At 45.1% G+C, this 20,588-nt stretch overlaps 1 non-coding gene and 1 pseudogene across 1 annotated transcript; both read left to right on the top strand.

The window, feature by feature from the left end:
* The first annotated feature begins 10,834 nt into the window (after nucleotides 1–10,834).
* On the top strand, nucleotides 10,835–17,585 carry LOC135541484 (nucleolar protein 56-like; annotated as a pseudogene).
* LOC135542828 (small nucleolar RNA SNORD57) lies at nucleotides 16,495–16,561 on the top strand. Its single transcript, XR_010456146.1, has one exon. It is a non-coding gene; the product is annotated as a small nucleolar RNA SNORD57 (small nucleolar RNA).
* Nucleotides 17,586–20,588: the final 3,003 nt, after the last annotated feature.

Genomic DNA, 20,588 nt, shown 5'->3' with positions numbered 1-20,588 from the left:
AAGAACGTTAGTATAATGCAGGATGCACCTGCCAGGCAGACTCCGACAGGATAGGACAAGGTGGAAGCAAACGGGACGACAGCTTGCTTCTGGCATCAAAAACACAAACAAGAATCAGACACTGAAAGTAGCAGGAACAGAGAGAGAAATAGAGACCTAATCAGAGGGGAAGAGAGAACAGGTGGGAAAGAGTGAATGAGCTAGTTAGGGGAGATGTAGAACAGCTGAAGAATGAGAGACAGAGAAGGTAACCTAAAAAGACCAGCAGAGAGAGACAGAGTGAAGAGAAAGGACAGGAACAGACATAACAAGACATGACAGTACCCCCCCCACTCACCCGAGCGCCTCCTGGCGCACTCGAGGAGGAAACCTGGCGGCAACGGAGGAAATCATCGATCAGCGGAACGGTCCAGCACGTCCCGAGAGGGAACCCAACTCCTCTCCTCAGGACCGTACCCCTCCCAATCCACTAGGTACTGATGACCACGGCCCCGAGGGCGCATGTCCAAAATCTTACGAACCCTGTAGATGGGTGCGCCGACAAGGATGGGGGGAGGGACGAGCGGGGCGCCAAGAACGGGCTTAACACAGGAGACATGAAGACCGGGGTGAACGCGACGAAGATAGCGCGGGAGTAGCTAAAGTCGCACTGCGACAGGATTAATGACCTGGAGAAATACGGAACGGACCAATGAACCGCGGGCCAACTTAAGCAGAAGCTATCTTAAGGAAGGTTCTGAGTGGAGAGCCATACTCTCTGACCGTTAACAATATCTAGGACTCTTGGTCCTACGCCTTATTAGCGGCCCTCACAGTCTGGCGCCCCTATTACGGCAAAGTGCCGACCTGACCCCTTCCAGGTGCGCCGCACCGCTGGACAAAAGCCTGAGCGGAGGGACGAGGACTCGGCGATGGAGATGAGAACAGCGGAGGCTGGTACCCGCAGGCTACTCTTGAAAAGGAGATAGACCGGTAGCAGACGCAGGGAAGCGAGCTGTGGGCGCACTCGCCCAGGGGAGTTGTTCTGACCAAGACGCAGGGTTAAAAGAAAGACTGCGTAAATGCGACCAACAGTCTGATTGGCCTGCCCGGCTTGACCGCTAGACTGGGGATGAAAGCCGGACAAGAGACTGACGGAAGCCCCAATCAAACGGCAAAACTCCTCCAAAATTGAGACGTGAACTGCGGGCCTCTGTCGGAAACGACGTCAGACGGAAGGCCATGAATTCGGAAAACATTTCGATAATGATCTGAGCCGTCTCCTTAGCAGAAGGGAGCTTAGCGAGAGTGAAATGAAATGAGCGCCTCTAGAGAATCTATCGACAACCGTAAAGAATAACTGTCTTCCGCTGATGAAGGCAGTCCGGTGATAAAATCTAAAGCGATGTGGAGACCACGGTCGAGAGGGAATGGGAAGGTCTGGAGACGGCCGGTGGAGGGGAGAGTTCCTTAGGCATTTAGTCTGCGCGCAGACCGAACAAGCGGCGACAAATCGACGCGCGTCACGTTCCCGGGGAGTGGGCCACCAGAAACGCTGGCGAATGGAAGCGAAGGATTCTCGAACGCCGGGGTGGTCCGGCTAACTTGGCAGAGTGGGCCCACTGAAGAACGGGCCGGACGAGTAGGAACGGGGAACGAACAGAAGGTTCCAGGGACAAGCTCGCGGCGACGGAGGAGCGAGTGCTTTTACCTGCCTCTCAATTCCCAGACAGTCAACTCCGACAACACGCCCGTCAGGGAGAATCCCCCTCGGGGTCGGGTGGAGACCTCAGAAGAACTGAAGAGACGAGATAAAGCATCAGGCTTGGTGTTCTTTGAGCCCGGACGATAAGAAATAACAAACTCGAAACAAGGAAAAACAGAGCCCAACGAGCCTGACGCATTAAGTCGTTTTTGGGCTGAACGGATGTACTCAAGGTTCCTATGGTCAGTCCAACGTACAAAAGGAACGGTCGCCCTCCAACCACTGTCGCCATTCGCCTAGGGCTAAGCGGATGGGCGAGCAGTTCGCGATTACCAACATCATAGTTACGCTCTGACGGCGATAAGCGATGAGAGAAAAACGCGCAAGGATGGACCTTTGCCGTCAGAGAGAGAGCGCTGAGAAAGAATGGCTCCACGCCCACCTCTGACGCGTCAACCTCAACAACAAACTGACTAGAGATGTCAGGTGTAACAAGAATAGGTGCGGATGTAAAACGCATTCTTAAGAAGATCAAAAGCTCCCTGGGCGGAAACGGACCACTTAAAGCACGTCTTAACAGAAGTAAGGGCTGTGAGGGGAGCTGCCACCTGGACCGAAATTACGGATGAAACGACGATAGAAATTAGCGAAGCCCAGAAAGCGCTGCAGCTCGACGCGTGACTTAGAACGGCCAATCAATGACAGCCTGGACCTTAGCGGGATCCATCTTAATGCCCTCAGCGGAAATAACGGAACCGAGAAAAGGGACAGAGGCGGCATGAAAAGTGCACTTCTCAGCCTTCACATAAAGACAGTTCTCCAAAAGGCGCTGAGGACGGGTCGCACGTGCTGAACATGAATCGAGAGAGACGGTGAAAATCAGGATATCGTCCATGTAAACCAAAACAAAAATGTTCAGCATGTCTCTCAGGACGTCGTTAACTAGTGCCTGAAAGACAGCTGGAGCGTTAACGAGGCCGAAAGGAAGAACCCGGTATTCAAAGTGCCCTAACGGAGGTTAAACGCCGTCTTCCACTCGGGCCCCCTCCCTGATGCGCACGAGATGGTAGGCGTTAAGGTCCAATTTGGTGAAAAACCTGGCTCCTGCAGGATCTCGGAAGGCTGAAGACATAAGAGGAAGCGGATAACGATTCTTAACTGTTATGTCATTCAGCCCTCGATAATCCACGCATGGGCGCAGGGACCCGGGCCCTTCTGAACAAAACCATGGCCCGGCGGGAGAGGAGGAGGAGACTATGGTACCGGCGTCGAGCGAAACCGACAAATAATCCTCGAGAGCCTTACGTTCGGGAGCCGACAGAGAGTATAATCTACTCCCGGGGGAGTAGTTCCCGGAAGGAGATCAATACTACAGTCATACGACCGGTGTGGAGGGAGAGAAGTGGCCTTGGAACGACTGAACACCGTGCGCAGATCGTGATACTTCCTCCGGCACCCCTGTCAATCGCCAGGCTCCTCCTGTGAAGAAGAGACAGAGGAAACAGGAGGGATAGCAGACATTAAACAGGTCACACGACAAGAAACATTCCAGGATAGGATAGTATTACTAGACCAATTAATAGAAGGGTTATGGCGCACTAGCCAGGGGATGACCCAAAACAACAGGTGTAAAAGGTGAACGAAAAAATTAGAAAAGAAATGGTTTCGCTTATGATTACCAGAGACAGTGAGGGTTAAAGGCAGCGTCTCACGCTGAATCTTGGGGAGAGAACTACCATCTAAAGCGAACAAGGCCGGGCTCCCCTAACTGTCTGAGAGGAATGTCATGTTCCCGAGCCCAGGTCTCGTCCATAAAACAGCCCTCCGCCCCAGAGTCTATCAAGGCACTGCAGGAAGCAGATGAACCGGGCCAGCGGAGATGGACCGGAAAGGTAGTGCGTGATCCAGAAGGAGAGGCCTGAGTAGCTGCGCGCCACCAGTAGCCCTCCTCTTACTGATGAGCTCTGGCTTTTACTGGACATGAGGTGACAAATGACCAGCGGAGCCGCAGTAGAGACAGAGGCGATTGGTGATTCTCCGTTCCTTCTCCTTGGCCGAGATGCGGATACCCCCAGCTGCATAGGCTCAGCATCCGAGCCGGCGGAGGAGGGTGGCAGTGATGCGGCAGGTGGCAGTGATGTGGAGAGGGGAGCAACGGAGAACGCGAGCTCCTTTCCACGAGCTCGGCGACGAAGATCAAACCGTCGTTTGCGAATAGCGAGAGCTATTAAGGAGTCCAGACTGGAAGGAACCTCCCGGAGAGGATCTCATCCTTAACCTCGACGAGGAGACCTTCCAGAAAACGAGCGAGCAAAGCCGGGCCTGCTCCAGTCACTAGAGGCAGCGAGAGTGCGAAACTCACTAGAATAATCCGTTATGGATCGATTCCCCTGACATAGGGAAGACAGGGCCCCGGAAGCCTCCTCCCCAAAACAGACCGGTCAAAAACCCGTATCATCTCCTCCTTAAAGTCCTGATACTGGTTAATACACTCAGCCCTCGCCTCCCAGATTGCCGTGCCCCACTCACGCGCCCGTCCGGTAAGGAGAGAAATGACGTAGGCGATGCGGGCTGCGCTCCTGGAGAGGCTGGGAGAGAGAACACCACATCACACTGAGTGAGGAATGAGCGGCACTCAGTGGGCTCCCAGAGTAACACGGCGGGTTGTTGATCCTGGGCTCCGGAGACCTCGGAAACCCTGGAAGTGGGCGGTGGATCGAGGTGGAGTTGGTGAACCTGTCTTGTGAGGTCGGAGACTTGAACGGCCAGGGTCTCAACGGCATGTCGAGCAGCAGACAATTCCTCCTCGTGTCTGCCTAGCACGCTCCCTGGATCTCGACGGCGGAGTGAAAAGGGTCCGGAGCCGCTGGGTCCATTCTTGGTCTGATTCTTCTGTTATGTACTTGAGTGAAGACCCAAAAGCGGTTTTAACAGAAAACAGAGTTCTTAATGAAAACAGGAATGGCATAAATCCTCTTCCAACGTAGTCAATGGAACAAAAGAACGTTGGTATAATGCAGGATGCACCTGCCAGGCAGACTCCGACAGGATAGGACAAGGTGGAAGCAAACGGGACGACAGCTTGCTTCTGGCATCAAAAACACAAACAAGAATCTGACACTGAAAGTAGCAGGAACAGAGAGAGAAATAGAGACCTAATCAGAGGGGGAAGAGAGAACAGGTGGGAAAGAGTGAATGAGCTAGTTAGGGAGATGTAGAACAGCTGAAGAATGAGAGACAGAGAAGGTAACCTAAAAAGACCAGCAGAGAGAGACAGAGTGAAGAGAAAGGACAGAGAAATGTCCTCTAGTCTGATAAAACAAAAATAGAACTGAGGTAATGACCATCATTATGTTTGGAGGAAAAAGGGGGAGTATGCAAGCCAAAGAATACCATCCCAACCATGAAGCATGGGGGTGGCAGCATCATGTTGTGGGGGTGCTTTGCTGCAGGAGGGACTGGTGCACTTCACAAAATTGATGGCATCATGAGGATGGAAGATTATGTGGATATATTGAAGCAACATCTCAAGACATCAGTCAGGAAGTTAAAGCTTGGATGCTAATGGCTTCCAAATGGACAATGACCCCAATCATACTTCCAAAGTTGTGGCAAAATGGCTTAAGGACAACAAAGTCAAGGTATTGAAGTGGCCATCACAAAGCCCTGACCTCAATCCTATAGAAAATGTGTGGGCAAAACTGAAAACACGTGTGTGAGCAAGGAGGCCTACAAACCTGACTCAGTTACATCAGCTCTGTCAGAAGGAATGGGCCAAAATTCACCCAACTTATTGTGGGAAGCTTGTGGAAGGCGACCCTAAATGTTTGACCCAAGTTAAACAATTGAAAGGCAATGCTACCAGATACTAATTGAGTGTATGTAAACTTCTGACTCACTGGGAATGTGATGAAAGAAATATAAGCTGAAATAAATAATTCTCTCTACTATTATTCGGACATTCACATTCTTAAAATAAAGTGGTGATCCTAACTGACCTAAGACAGGGAATTTTGTCTAGGATTAAATGTCAGGAATTGTGAATAACTGAGTTTAAATTTATTTGGCTAAGGTGTATGTAAACTTCCCGACTTCAACTGTATTTGTAAAGTGACAATATGTAACATTTTGAGTGACCCTGGTCAAATTCACATAGAATGTGAGTTATAGATATATCATTCTACTTGAAAGCAAGTCTAAGAAGCGGTATAAATGTTCTATGTGTGCTTTTTCTATGCTTCCCGTTCTTAAGCTTTGTTTTTGTGTCCTATACACCAGCTTCACAAAGCTGAAAATACAATATTTTTGTTTATGGAAAATATATTTCACAGTGGTTTAGATGATACAATCCTTCTCTACACTATACTGTATTATTTTGTGACATAAACTGAAATTCGGCTAACTATTAGAGTTTTAGCAACTAGGAATTGGCGGAGCGATTTCTGCATAGTGCAACTTTAATATCTTGTTATCTTGCTTCTTTGTTTCGCATTTAGGATGTTTTCTGACAGCGACATGTTGTTACACATTGGCAACAGTTCTCAGCTCAAACTCTTCTCCCTTGAGAGAGTTGGATGTGAGTAACAATGACCTGCAGGATTCAGGAGTGAAGCTGCTCTCTCCTGGACTGGAGAATCCACACTGTGAACTGGAGATACTTAGGTGAGAAATATATAGGTGGGCAAATGTACAGAAATATAATTTTCAATAATACTTTTTTTATTTCAATATACAGTATCAGTCAAAAGCGTGGACACACCTACTCAAGAGTTTTTTTATTTTTACTATTTTCTACATTGTAGAATAATAATGAAGACATCAAAACTTTGAAATAACACATGTGGAATCATGTAGTAACCAAAAAAGTGTTAAGCAAAATATGTTTTATATTTGAGATTCTTCAAAGCAGCTTTGCACACTCTTGGCATTCTCTCAATCAGCTTAATGAGGTAGTCACATGGAATGCATTTCAATTAACAGGTGTGCCTTGTTAATTTGTGGAATTTCTTTCCTTCTTGCATTTGAGCCAATCAGTTGTGTTGTGACAAGGAAGGGGTGGTATACAGAAGATAGCCCTATTTGGTAAAATACCAAGTCCATATTATGGCAAGAAATACTAAAGTACACAAATAATAAGAAGAGACTTGTTTGGGCCAAGAAACACGAGCAATGAACATTGGGGTAGAAATCTGTCCTTTGGTCTGATGAGTCCAAATGTGATATTTTTGGTTCCAACCGCTGTGTCTTTGTGAAACGTAGAGTAGGTGATCGGATGATCTCTGCATGTGTGGCTCCCACCGTGAAGCATGTAAGAGGAGGTATGATTTTGTGAGGGTGCTTTGCTGGTAACACTATCAGTGCTTTATTTAGAATTCAAGGCACACGTAACCAGCATGGCTACCACAGCATTCTGCAGTGATACGCCATCCCATGTGGTTTGCGCTTAGTGGGTCTATCATTTGTTTTTCAAAACGACAATGACCTAAAACACACCTCCAGGCTTTGTAAGGGCTATTTGATAAAGGAGAGCGATGGAGTGCTGCATCAGATGACCTGGCCTCCACAATTACCCGACCTCAACCCAATTGAGATGGTTTGGGATGTGTTTGACTGCAGAGTGAAGGAAAAGCAGCCAACAAGTGCTCAGCATATGTGGGAACTCCTTCAAGACTGTTGGAAAAGCATTCCTCATGAAGCTGGTTGAGAGAAGGCCAAGAGTTTGCGAAGCTGTCATCAAGGCAAAGGGTGACTACTTTGAAGAATCTGAAATATAAAATATATTTGGATTTGGTTAACACTTTTTTGGTTTCTATTTGATTCTGTATGTTATTTCATAGTTTTAATGTCTTCATTATTGTTCTTCAATGTAGAAAATAGTCAAAATAAAGAAAAACCTTGAATGAGTAGTTGTGTCCAAACTTTTGACTGGTACTGTATGTGTTATACGTTTCAATTGAATTGTAAATATCAGACTTTGAAGGCCCTGATGGTATGCCACTGGACTAGCTGTGCTTACATAACTGTATTCAACCTCCAGCAGTCCTGTTGTAAAATCATGATGACATCTCTCTGTAGGCTGTGATTCTGTGGCATCACAGAGGAAAGCTGTGCTTCTCTGGCTTCTGTTCTGAGCTCTAACCCCTCCCACCTGAGCTTCAATCACCCAGGAGACTCAGGAGTGAAGCTATTCTCTACTAGACTGGAGGATCCACACTGTAGATTGGATAAACTAACGTTTGTATGATAGCTGTGTAAAATGTGTCTTAGTTCCACTCTCCCGAATCACTGCCCAAGTCTAGTACCTAAGCAAAGGACGTTACATTACAAGCAATGAGTCTGTCACTAACTTAATGTCTATTCCTTTGCCTCTCCCACAGTTTGACTCAAAATGAAGAGTTTTGGTTAAAACCAGAGCTGCTTTAAAAGTGTAGGTGACTTTGCTAATGATAATGCTTTTTAATCTAATTGCTGTTGACCCACTGCTTCTGATACAATTTTCTGACTTCTCTTGGTTGTGCAGATGTTACTGAGGTCACACTAGACCAAAACAGAGCAAACATAAATATCTCACTGACTGAGGAGACCAGAAAGGGGACATGGGTGGAAGAGAAACAGCCATATCATGATGACCCAGAGAGATTTGAGGATATGTCACATGTGCTGTGTAGAGAGCCTCCTACCAAATGCCATTACTGGGAGGCGGATTTGATTGGGGAGTGTGATATAGGAGTGTCATTTAAAAGTATCAGCAGGAGATTAAAAGGATTGTAAACTGGGAAGCAATGACAAGTCTTGGTGTCTATTGCCTTCCACAATAATACGGAGATTAATATTCTTGACCCAACCCCCAGACCCGAACCCCAGAGAGTAGGAGTGTATCTGGACTGACCAGATGGCACCCGTGCACATTCCAGGCCACATTCACTGAGCCCCTCTAAACAGCTTTTGGTGTTTTGCATAACTCTACAGTGTCCCTTGTGGTTACCAGCAGTCCAGTGCCAGCTGTGAATCCCATTTAGTCTTGAATTAAGTAGAATTCCCTATGCTGGATGACAGTGCTTAAATTGATCTGGATCCTGCTTGAACAGGATCAGGCATCTTTCAATTTTGAACTGTTTCGTTCTGGAAACCATTTGCCAGGATCCGTTACCTCTCATGGCACAAACACTGTGTGCAATGTAAAAATTCCAATTAAATCAGACTTTCACTTTTACTTGAGTCATTTTCTATTTAGGCATCTTTACTTTTACTGAAGTATGACAATTGGGTACTTTTCCAACAAATGGCCATTGCTGTGATGAGGCTACAGGCGCCTCTCTCTATCTCTCACAGAACTAGAATGAGAACTTTTTATGATCTCTCTCCCACTCTCTGCTCTGATTAACATGACATGAGCCTGCAACTGTCATCTCTCCAGAGTTGCACTCAATCTTTTATTTCCTTATAGAATCATATCCGCGGGAAGGGTGTTGGAGGTGCCACAGCACCCCTAAAAATTGAAATACATTTGCCAAAGTTATAGAATGACTTTGTAATTCAGAAGACTACACCAGGAGTAGGCCTGTAATTTAACCACAGAGGATCAATAGCTTATAAAAAAAGTATACCCTGGTTGTGGATTGTGAGTAGCCCAATCCCAAGGCATGCCTAATGTAGGGAATGCGCTGCAAATGTCAGTGAGCAGCATGCAGCAAAAACAGTCCTTGTGCAACATCGATTTGGAAAGCAAATGGATTCTGCTGAAAGGAGAAGACTAACCTATGTAAGCAACCAAATATGTTATCAACTTCGAAATAGGCCTATTGAGAGAGCAACATTGTTTGACAAAGTAAAACGAGAGAGAGAAATAGGCTTTTGGCATGAGCGTATCACCATTGCTGGTGAGTGAGCTGAGCACCATTGGGTGAGTCTGAAATAAAAAAATGTATACCTTTTATTTTACTAGGCAAGTCAGTTAAGAACAAATTCTTATTTTCAATAACAGCCTAGGAATAGTAGATTAACCGCCTTGTTCAGGAGCAGAACAACAGATTTTTACATTGTCAGCTCGGCAATTTGATCTTGCAACCTTTTGGTTACTCGTCCAATGCTCTAACCACTAGGCTACTTGCCACCCCAAATTTCCTCCTCATATTGTACAGTGTCTCCACACACCTAGGCCCAAAAGGCTATTGCTGGATTCAAGACAATGTTGTTTTAATTGATCTCAGATTCTCAGTTTGTCAGTATCAACGTAGCCTGTCATTTCGATCATTGGTGAGGTATTAAAACAAGATTCTGCTAAAGTCTCCAGTCATCTAAACGTATGTAGAATCACATGAAATGTGTTTATAAAAGTTCCTCATCTGTGAAACTTCTCCAAGTGCCTCTACTCTATTTCTCCAAGTGCCTCTACTCTATTTCTCCAAGTGCCTCTACTCTATTTCTCCAAGTGCCTCTACTCTATTTCTCCAAGTGCCTCTACTCTATTTCTCCAAGTGCCTCTACTCTATTGCTCTATGCCAGCACACAAAAGCGATGCTAATACATGCAAAGCTTTATTATAAAGTTTTGTTTTATTCATCCATTCTAATACCTCAGAACCCCCCATTTCACCCCCCTCTCGGCTCACATTTTATTCTGGCACCTCCCAATTTACAAATTAAGCACGGTTGGAGGATATTGCTTTTGCTCTTACATTTTCATGACAAAGTTGAAGGGGGCATAGTTTAAAAAAAATCACTGACAGTTAGCCTGTAAATATTTTAAAGAAGATAGAAAATGAATGAATTTCAAGTACTGACAATGTGTGAACAGTGTTGAATTGCAGAAGCTAACTCCATTGACATTATTAATTTAAAAGTAATTTCAAATAATAATATAGAATACAATTTGAATGACAGACTAATGAATGACATTCAAATCAGATTAAGCTAAATACTTATTAAATATTGTATTAATTTGCAGATCAATAGGTATTTATATAGGCTGATATTATGGCTGTGATACTCCATAGAAATCCCCATTGCAATAATTTGCCTAAAGCCCATCATAAACCTCGCTTACAGCATCCCCTCCATGTTCTCTGTCCCTCCCAATTGAACTCATCATTCACCAATCACCAGGTAGTGCACGACGCAGAGTTCATGAATCTCGCGATACAAAGTCGACCCCACGGTAATACCGTCATGTAGCCGCGTGTGGAAAACTAAAAGTCTTTATACATTCGTGAAGCACAGGAAAGGACACGCATAGCATCAGAGATTGTGCAATCATGGTAAGATATTTTTTGTTATACGTTTCAGCATTTGAAATACCAACAAAAACTACTCATCAATAAAATGCTTTGGAAAATAACGTTAGCTTACCCAACTAGCTAACTTATATGGCATATATTCAATTTCAGGGTCGAAAGGTGAAGAGTTAACAAGAACGTTACAAAAACGTGTTTGATTTATCATATCAGAATAAAACATTTACTGTAAGCAATTAGCGTTGCATTCCAAATTGACGGTCATTACCCAACGTTAGCGTTCTCAGCAAAGATTGGGAATGTGTTGGCAGCCTCACGACTAGGCCTCAGTCTTGTTAAAAAGCCAGATTTGCGAAAGGATTTTATGAACACATTTAACATAGCTATTGATAACAGCCTAATTTGGTAAACATTTGCTATAGGTAATGGACTAGTTTAAATATCTTTACAATGTGCATGCCATGGGTACTGCGCGTATTGATCCCCAAATAGGTTCAAGTTACAGTATTTTGGAGAAATACTATCTTGTACCTACACTGAACTTAAATCTAAAGTTGATAGATTCTAAACTCAACATGTAAAGTGTTTTTCATGAGCTGAAATAGAAAATCACAGAAATTAACCATAGACACAAAGTTTATTTCAAATTTTTGGTAGAAATGTGTTTACATCCCAGTTAGTGAACATTTTTTTTCCATTGCCAAAATAATCCGGCCACCAGACAGGTGTAGCATATCAAGAAGCTGTTTTAACTGCACATTGTAATGACCATGCTGTTTTGTCAACACCATGCCACAAATGTCTCAAATTGAGGGAGTGTCATGCTGCCTGCAGAAATGTCCTTACATAGCTGTTGCCAGAGAATTTAATGTTCATGTGTCTGCCATAAACTACCTAAAATGTCGTTTGAGAGAATTTTGCAGTGCAGACAAACCATGCCAGCCCAGGACCTCATCAGGGGTCTCTGTAATAAACCCTGGGACTAATTCTGATTGGCTGGGCCTGGCTGCTTAGTGGGTGGGCCTATACCCTCCAAGACCCACCCATGATGCACCCTGCCCGGTCATGTGAAATCCATAAATTGGGGCATGGGTTCTTAAACTTTTCCAGCCTATTTTCCCCCATTAAAAACACTCTTGCATATCTGTCTAGGTTGGTGCTGTTGCTATTAACATACAATAAATGATTTTAATTCTGAATTGGATTAAGCCGATTGATCACACATGAATAACAGAACACACACACACACACATGCTTTTTGATAGTGCAACCCTCATTAACAGTACAGATAGACCAGAAAACAGACCGTCCTAATGAGAGCATGTCTATTCTGGGCTCTGTTTTTGCAAAGTGCAACACTGAGGTCATACTCTTCCTGTACTTGTTTTTTACGTGTGTCAGAGTTGGGAACCCTGACTCGCATAGGCATGTGGTGCCAAACAGGACCAGAAACTCTACTGCTTTCTCAGACAGGAGACCGCTTCCTGCTGTAGATGAGCAACCCAGATCTGTGTGAGTGTGTTTGCCTTAAAAAACATCTTGCTTCAATACGTTTATTCCAGTTAAGAATACAAATTATTGTAGCAACAGTTCCAACCTAGACTAGTTTTCAACAATTTCTACAGTAGATGTACAGTAGGCCTGATCATTTTTCATCTGTACTGTTACTTAGGGTTGTACTATCAGTAGCTAGCGTGCTTTGGCGAATGTTAGCTATTAGCTGTGTACAAGGCCAGGGATTTGATTGAAACTCACATCTACTACTATGAGTTAGTTAGTGCTCCCTTATAACTGCTTATCACCTGTTTTAAAAATGATAATGCCTTGCTAGATGACTTTTCCACTGTCTAAGCACTTTCCTGACACATTCTGCCCTGTTCTGAAAGAACTCCCTGGGTTTACCAGCAGGTTGCTGGCACGAAGTCCAGACAAAGTCAAAAAAATTCCATTAGTTCATAGAAACATGTCAAACAATCTTTAGGATGTTTTTATCATAAATCTTCAATAATATTCCAACCGGACAATTCCTTTGTCTTTAGAAATGAAAGGGAACAGAGCTCACGCTCGCTAATGGCTTTCAGCCAGACCCCTAGTACAAACAGCTCTTATTCGCTCCCCTTTCATAGTAGAAGCCTGAAGCAATGTTCTAAAGTCTGTTGACATCTAGCGGAAGCCTTGGGAAGTGCAATCTGATCCCATAGGCACTGTATATTGGATAGGCAATCGTGTTTTTTTTTTGTTTTTTTACGCACCAGTCTCAGATTTCCCACTTCCTGATTGGATTTTTCTCGGGGTTTTGCCTGTCATGTGAGTTCTGTTATACACAAGACATTATTTTAACAGTTTGGAAACTATCTAAATCTCCTAATTATATGTATATTCTAGCGTCTGGGCCTGAGTAGCAGGCAGTTAACTCTGGGAACCTTATTCATCCAAGCTACCCAATACGTTCCCAAAGAAGATAAGAAAGGCCGGATTAGGGATGTATTTAAATAATTTTTGTTATGAACTGTAACTTGTTGCATTTATTTTTGTTGGGTATACATTATCACATCACACGTGGGCTGCGTTGACCATAGTCCACTTCTGACATGTGACTTTATTCTCGCTAAACATCCTTTCTCTTGTCCACTTGGCATTATCTGCACCGCGTGGCTATTTCCATCATGGCAGGTGTGGTCCACACTGACCTGAGGCTGTTCCTGGAGACTAACCTGCCCATAGGGGGTAAGAAGGCGGCGATACTGGGGGTGGGTGATGCCAAGATAGGAGGAGCTCTGCAGGAGGAGCTGGGCCTGTCTATCCAGACTGGTGGAGTGGTGTCAGATACTGAGAGGTGAGGACTCACATGAACTACAGTAAAGGTAATTTTCTTTGGGGGGGGGGGTTGTTATCTCATCTTTTATGTTGTGGCTAGTAACTTGTGTGTGGCTGGCGATACCTGGCCTGTGGTGATGTCAATGTAATCAACCCCTGACCCTCGTGATGGTTTATACTGAAAATCTGAACGGCCGTCAGGGCGAATGACCTTGGGCTGTGAAAGTGCCTCCACCGCGCATACTCAATGTCACTACCCATCTCCCCTGAAGGGGAGCGTCTCCACTTCCACTCCCTGGTAAAGGGGCTAACTAGGTCTGGGCCACAGCTACTCCAGAGCCAAGGTCAAGTTCAACGTCAACAGGTCCGACAACATGATCATCCAGTCCATTGCCCTCCTGGACCAGCTGGACAAGGACATCAACACGTTCTTCATGCGTGTTCGGTACGTACAGCTGCTGTGAATGTCAAGTCTCCCTCATAGGGTACGTAGTAGTAGACCCAACAACCATCCACTTGGCAGTCTTGCTAACATGACCAAATGATGACTATACTAAATCTGTCTATCCCCTAAACTCTATATTGAGTGTTCCATCGGTGCTGACAGTCCCGCTGTATAAATGTCAGGTATGCCTTCAACCTGGTTAAGACTATCCTAACATTTCCTAACTTCTGCTTTATAGCGAGTGGTATGGCTACCACTTCCCAGAGCTGATCAAGATAGTGACTGACAACTCTACATACTGCAAGATGGCCCAGCTGATCGGCAACAGAAAGGAGCTGAGCGAGGAGAGTCTAGAGAGCCTGAGGAGGTAGTGATGGACAGTGCTAAGGCCCAGGCTGTCCTGAAGGCATCCCGCAGCTCCATGGGTCAGTCGGCAAGCCACACAGTATATTATACACACTTGTAAAACCAACCCCTTTTTTGCCCATCTGGGACTTTAAGTGTCCTATATGACCAACACAGAGGGGAAGAGTATGATTGTTCTCTCATAAACCTATAGTGTAGGCTCAAATCCTCACTGCGGATCCTGTCGGGAGATACAAAGCGTATATTTCAGTCTTCACAGTGGAGATGTTTGTACATTGAATTCCCGTGTCTAGGTATCGAGACTGCAGCTGAAACTGTTTTCCCCTGGCTTTCTGTAGGCATGGACATCTCTCCCATCGACCTTATCAACATTGAGAGGTTCTCCAACCGTATGGTCTCGCTAGCCTTCTACAGGCTGGAACTCCAGGAGTACCTGCGCTCTAAAATTAGCCAGGTGGCCTCCAACCTGGCTGCCCTTATAGGAGATGTGGTGCGTAGGAATTAGATTCAGCAAATGTCCAATCTACATACTCTTCCTAAGGGGACCGAATGATGTTTATACCAAATCTGTCAATCCCCTGAATTCTTTGTGTTGAGTCTTCCATCGGTCCTGACAGTCCCTGACACCTCAGCTCATGGTGAAATGTTCATCGGCCGACCTCTGATGTGGTGTTTCTTCCTTCTTTAGGTGGAGCACGTCTGATCTCCCATGCCGGCAACCTGGCCAAGTACCCAGCCTCCACCGTGCAGATCCTGGGCGCCGAGAAGGCCCTGTTCAGGTACTGGGGCACCCACTCCCTGCTGGGGAAACTGGCAGCTACTATGATGGCAGGGCTGGGGTTAAGTAGAGAAGGGTGACTGGTGGTGTGACCCCTTCAGCGTGATCCCTCTCCCTTATGCACCCCCACAGTCTGAGCAGCTGCCTAGTGCGCAGAGGTAGATAACTCCTACATACTCAACCAATAATTTATTGTGTAGAAAAATCAACAATCAACAGTTGTAACATGTTTCGAAAATGACTTTCACTGGAAACCCAACATCCATTCCCCACACACAGGGCTCTGAAGACCCGTGGCAACACTCCTAAGTACGGTTTCATCTTCCACTCAACTTTCATCGGCCGTGCTGCAGCCGAGAACAAAGGGCGTATCTCCCGTTACCTTGCCAGCAAGTGCACAATCGCCTCACGAATCGATGCCTTCTCTGGTGAGTGTTAAGATGTCTGCTAACCCATGGGGAGAGCAGAGGACAAACTTAGCTTGGGCCTAGTAGATCAAGGTCCTCTGTGTTCTGTTTTGGGTCCTGTTTATTATGATCCTTTTGGATTATTTGCAATGATGTTCTTATTTTTCGTCAACAGTAATCCACCTCTGGGTAGATGATGGTGAATAGCTAAATACTGAGCTTTGGTGTCTTGACTACTGCTGCCCCGTGCTCTCCTGCGGTGGTATTGACGTTTCCTCTCCCTCCCGCTGACAGAGGTGCCCACCTGTGTGTTTGGTGACAAGCTGCGTGACCAGGTGGAGGAGCGCCTGTCATTCTACAAGACGGGCGAGGAACCTCGCAAGAACCTGGATGTCATGAAAAGAGGCTGTGATACAGGTGAGCTATGTCACTGGCGTGGGATTCATTTTCTTGGGTTTGTGAGCATGCTTTTACAGCGTTTGTACGGTAATAAAAATCTGGGGAAAGTAATGGAATTTTAAAATTGTGATTTCTAGGCCTGGAAGAGTTTTAAAAAGTCATCAAATCTGAAGCGTAATGGACATTTCTGTTTAATGTAATTTTAAGCATGGGATCAAAGCAGCCTCCCAGTGTCAATACATTACTTGTACGTTTGTATGCGTTGGTCATTAGAAATTTGGTTGCAAGTAATGAAATTCCATCTGTCAATGTGTATGAACCCTGCTTTTAGGACTCTTTTTCCTTGTAGATGTTTAGCTAATCTGCTGTGAGTGATGACAACACTTTCCCTGACTCAAACGTGGGGGTTTAACTGATTTAATGAGCCTGACACAGCACCAAAGCACATCAGTGCTACTAGCAGCTAGTCTTCTAGAAGTATTCACTGTTTACCCATGCCCATTGGCTTACCACTCCTAGGCAGGAGAGAGATTGGAGAAAGGGGAGAAGAAACGTAGGAAGCGGGAGAAGAAGCTGGCAGCCCTTTCCACAGGCGATGAAGAGGTATGTATTGGTTTAGCTCTGTCCGGAAACTGAAAGCATGTTTAGATTTGACCCTTCTACGTGGTTCTCTCTGTGTATGACATGCTAAACTAACTTGACTCCGAACCATTGGCTGGTCTTCTACTGTAGACCAAATCACTGAAGTGAATCGGACATTACAGCTCTTATCATACTGCAATTAAAACTAATGCCATGGGGAAATTATGTAACATCCTAATGTGTTTTCTATTATGGGTTTATGCTAATGGTGAGAAGGGAGAATGTGACGTCGCTGTGGTAAAGATGAAAAAGAAGCATGCAGCAGAGGAAGCTGTCCAATTGAAGGATAGAGGCTCCCGCAACAGAGAATGGAGACCCCTTAGCCAAAAAGAAACGAAAGAGTGAGGCAATAGAGGTGGTGGCTGAAGAGGCCCTCGAGACCCCCAGACTGAGAAGAAGAAATGTTGAATAGAGGATTTGGATGAGACTGAACATTTCTTAGTTTTGTACAGTTGATTTTTTTTATTGCTTATTTTTGACTTAACCCACCCAATGAGGTTGGAAGCAGATTGACTTGTGTAATCAGTGTTTGTCTCAATTTTATACCTTCCCATCCTCAACGCACTTCACACTGAAAGTGAATATTCAGCTCAGTGCCTTGGAAGTGAATGTAATTATACATTCCCATTATGCAAATTACTTTCATGTCCATTTTCTCTATCAAATCTGTTCAGCGTCAACTTGCTTTCAACCATTTTTCAACTAAATATTAAATACACTACCCGATGTGTCTGAAATATACCAAACAAAAATAGTGTTGGTCACATGTTTCGTTTCTTCAGCTGAAATAAAGGATGGCAAAAATGTTCCCTACACACAGCTAGTTTCTCTCAAATTTGTTTATTTTCCTGCTAGTGAGCATTTCTAATCTCTGCCTGACAGGTGTGGCATATGGCAACACCCACCCGTAGCACGCGCTCCAGCGGGTGTATCTCACTGATCATCCCTAAAGCCAACACCTCATTTGGCCGCCTTTCGTTCCAGTTCTCAGCTGCCTGTGACTGGATCAAATTGCAAAAATCGCTGAAGTTGGAGACCTTTATCTCCCTCACCAACTTCAAACATCTGCTATCTGAGCAGCTAACCGATCACTGCAGCTGTACATAGTCTATCGGTAAATAGCCCACCCAATTTTACCTACGTCATCCCCATACTGTTTATATTTATTTACTTTTCTGCTTTTTTGCACACCAATATCTGTACATGACCATCTGATCATTTATCACTCCAGTGTTAATCTGCAAAATTGTAATTATTTGCCTACCTCCTCATGCCTTTTGCACACAATGTATATAGACTTATTTTTTCTACTGTGTTATTGACTTGTTAATTGTTTACTCCATGTGTAACTCTGTCTGTTCAAACTGCTATGCTTTATCTTGGCCAGGTCGCAGTTGCAAATGAGAACTTGTTCTCAACTAGCCTACCTGGTTAAATAAAGGTAAAAAAAATAATAATCCAGAAGCTGATTAAATGGCATGTGTATTACACAGATGCACCATGTGTTTAAAGACCACTAAAATGTGCAGTTTTGAGTGAGTGCAATTTCATGCTGACTCCTTTTCTCAGTGAAGCTCGTCTGCAATTCTTGACCTGACTTCAGTGGGAAAATGGTCACCTTTGATTGCCACGGACATGCTGGAGAAGTGGGCTCTTCACTGATGAATTCTGGTTTCAAGTGTACTGGACAGACCGTGTGTGGCTTTGTGGGTGAGCGGTTTGCTGATGTTAACAGTGCATGACACAGAAAAAAATAGTCTATATACAGCGTGTGCAAAAGGCATGAGGTAGGCAATAAATAGGCCATAGTAGCGAAGAATTACAATTTTGCAGATTAACACTTTTTTAACCTTTATTTAACTAGGCAAGTCAGTTAAGAACAAATTCTTATTTTCAATGACAGCCTAGGAACCGTGGGTTAACTGCCTGTTCAGGGGCAGAACGACAGCAGAAAAGTAAATAAAAACAGTATGGAGATGAGGTAGGGAGATTGGATGGGCTATTTACAGATGGATTATGTACAGCTGCAGCGATCGGTTAGCTGCTCAGATAGCTGATGTTTAAATTTGGTGAGGGAAATATGTCTCCAGCGTCAGCGATTTTTGCAATTTGTTCCAGTCATTGGCAGCAGAGAACTGGAAGGAAAGGCGGCCAAATGAGGTGTTGGCTTTGGGGATGATCAGTGAGATATACCTGCTGGAACGTGTGCTACGTGTGGGTGGTGTTATCTTGACCAGTGAGCTGAGATAAGGCGGGGCTTTACCTAGCAAAGACTTAAAGATGACCTGGAGCCAGTGGATCTGGCGAAGAATATGTAGCGAGGGCCAGCCGACTAGAGCATACAGGTCACAGTGGTGGGTGGTATACAGTGATTTGGTAACAAAACGGATGGCACTGATAGACTGCATCCAGTTTGCTGAGTAGAGTATTGGAAGCTATTTTGTAAATGACATCGTTGAGGAACGGTAGGATAGACAGTTTTACTAGGGTAGGTTTGGCGGTGTGGCGGCGAGTAAAGGAGGTTTTGTTGCGAAATGGAAAGCCGATTCTAGATTTAATTTTGGATTGGAGATGTTTAATATGAGTCTGGAAGGAGAGTTTACAGTCTAGCCAGACACCTAGGTATTTATAGTCCACATATTCTAGATCAAGACCGTCCAGGGTGGTGATGCTGGTCGTGCAGGCAGCAAACGGTTGAAAAGAATTTATTTGGTTTTACTAGCGTTTAAGAGCAGTTGGAGGCCACGGAAGGAGTGTTGTGTGGCATTGAAGCTCGTTTGGCGGTTCGTTAGCAGAGTGTCCAAGGAAGGGCCAGAAGTATACAGAATGGTGTTGTCTGCATAGAGGTGGATCAGGGAATCACCCTCAGCAAGAGCGACATCATTGATATATACAGAGAAAAGTCGGCCTGAGAATTGAATCCTGTGGTCAGGACAACAGGCCCTCCGATTTGATACACAACTCTGTCTGCAAAGTAGTTGATAAACCAGGCGAGGCAGTCATTAGAGGAACCAAGGCTATTGAGTCTGCCGATAAGAATACGGTGATTGACAGAGTCAAGCCTTGGCCAGGTTGATGAAGACTGCTGCACAGTACTGTCTTTTATCGATGGCGGTTATGATATCGTTTAGTACCTTGAGCGTGGCTGAGGTGCACCAGCTCGAAAACCGGATTGCATAGCAGAGAAGGTGCGGTGGGTTTCGAAATGGGCAGTGATCTGTTTATTAACTTGGCTTTCGAAGACTTTAGAGGCAGGGCAGGATAGATATAGGTCTATAGTAGTTTGGGTCGAGAATGCCACCCCCTTTGAAGAGGGGGATGACCGCGGTAGCTTTTCAATCTTCAGGAATCTCGGACGATACGAAAGAGGTTGACCAAGCTGGTAATAGGGGTTACAACAATGGCGGCGGATAGTTTTAGAAAGAGAGGGTCCAGGTTGTCTAGCCCAGCTGATTTGTACGGGTCCAGGTTTTGCAGCTCTTTCAGAACATCTGCTATCTGGATTTGGGTGAAGGAGAAGCTGGGGAGGCTCGGGCGAGTAGCTGCGGTGGGGGCGGAGCTGTTGGGCGGGGGTTGGAGTTTCCAGGAGAAAGGCATGGCCAGCTGAAGAGAAATGCTTATTGAAATTTTCGATTTTTGTGGATTTATCGGTGATGACCGTGTTCAGTGCAGTGGGCAGCTGGGAGGAGGTGCTCTTGTTCTCCATGGACTTTACAGTGTCCCAAAACTGTTTGGAGTTAGAGCTACAGGATGCAAATTCCTGCTTGAGGAAAGCCTTTGCTTTCCTGACTGACTGGGTGTATTGGTTCCTGACTTCC

This window comes from Oncorhynchus masou, chromosome 6 (assembly GCF_036934945.1).
Source record: "Oncorhynchus masou masou isolate Uvic2021 chromosome 6, UVic_Omas_1.1, whole genome shotgun sequence".
In the NCBI taxonomy this organism is placed as follows: Eukaryota; Metazoa; Chordata; class Actinopteri; order Salmoniformes; family Salmonidae; genus Oncorhynchus; species Oncorhynchus masou.
The sequence above is the reverse complement of the archived record's forward strand: the minus strand, read 5'-3'. Positions and strand labels throughout refer to the sequence as shown.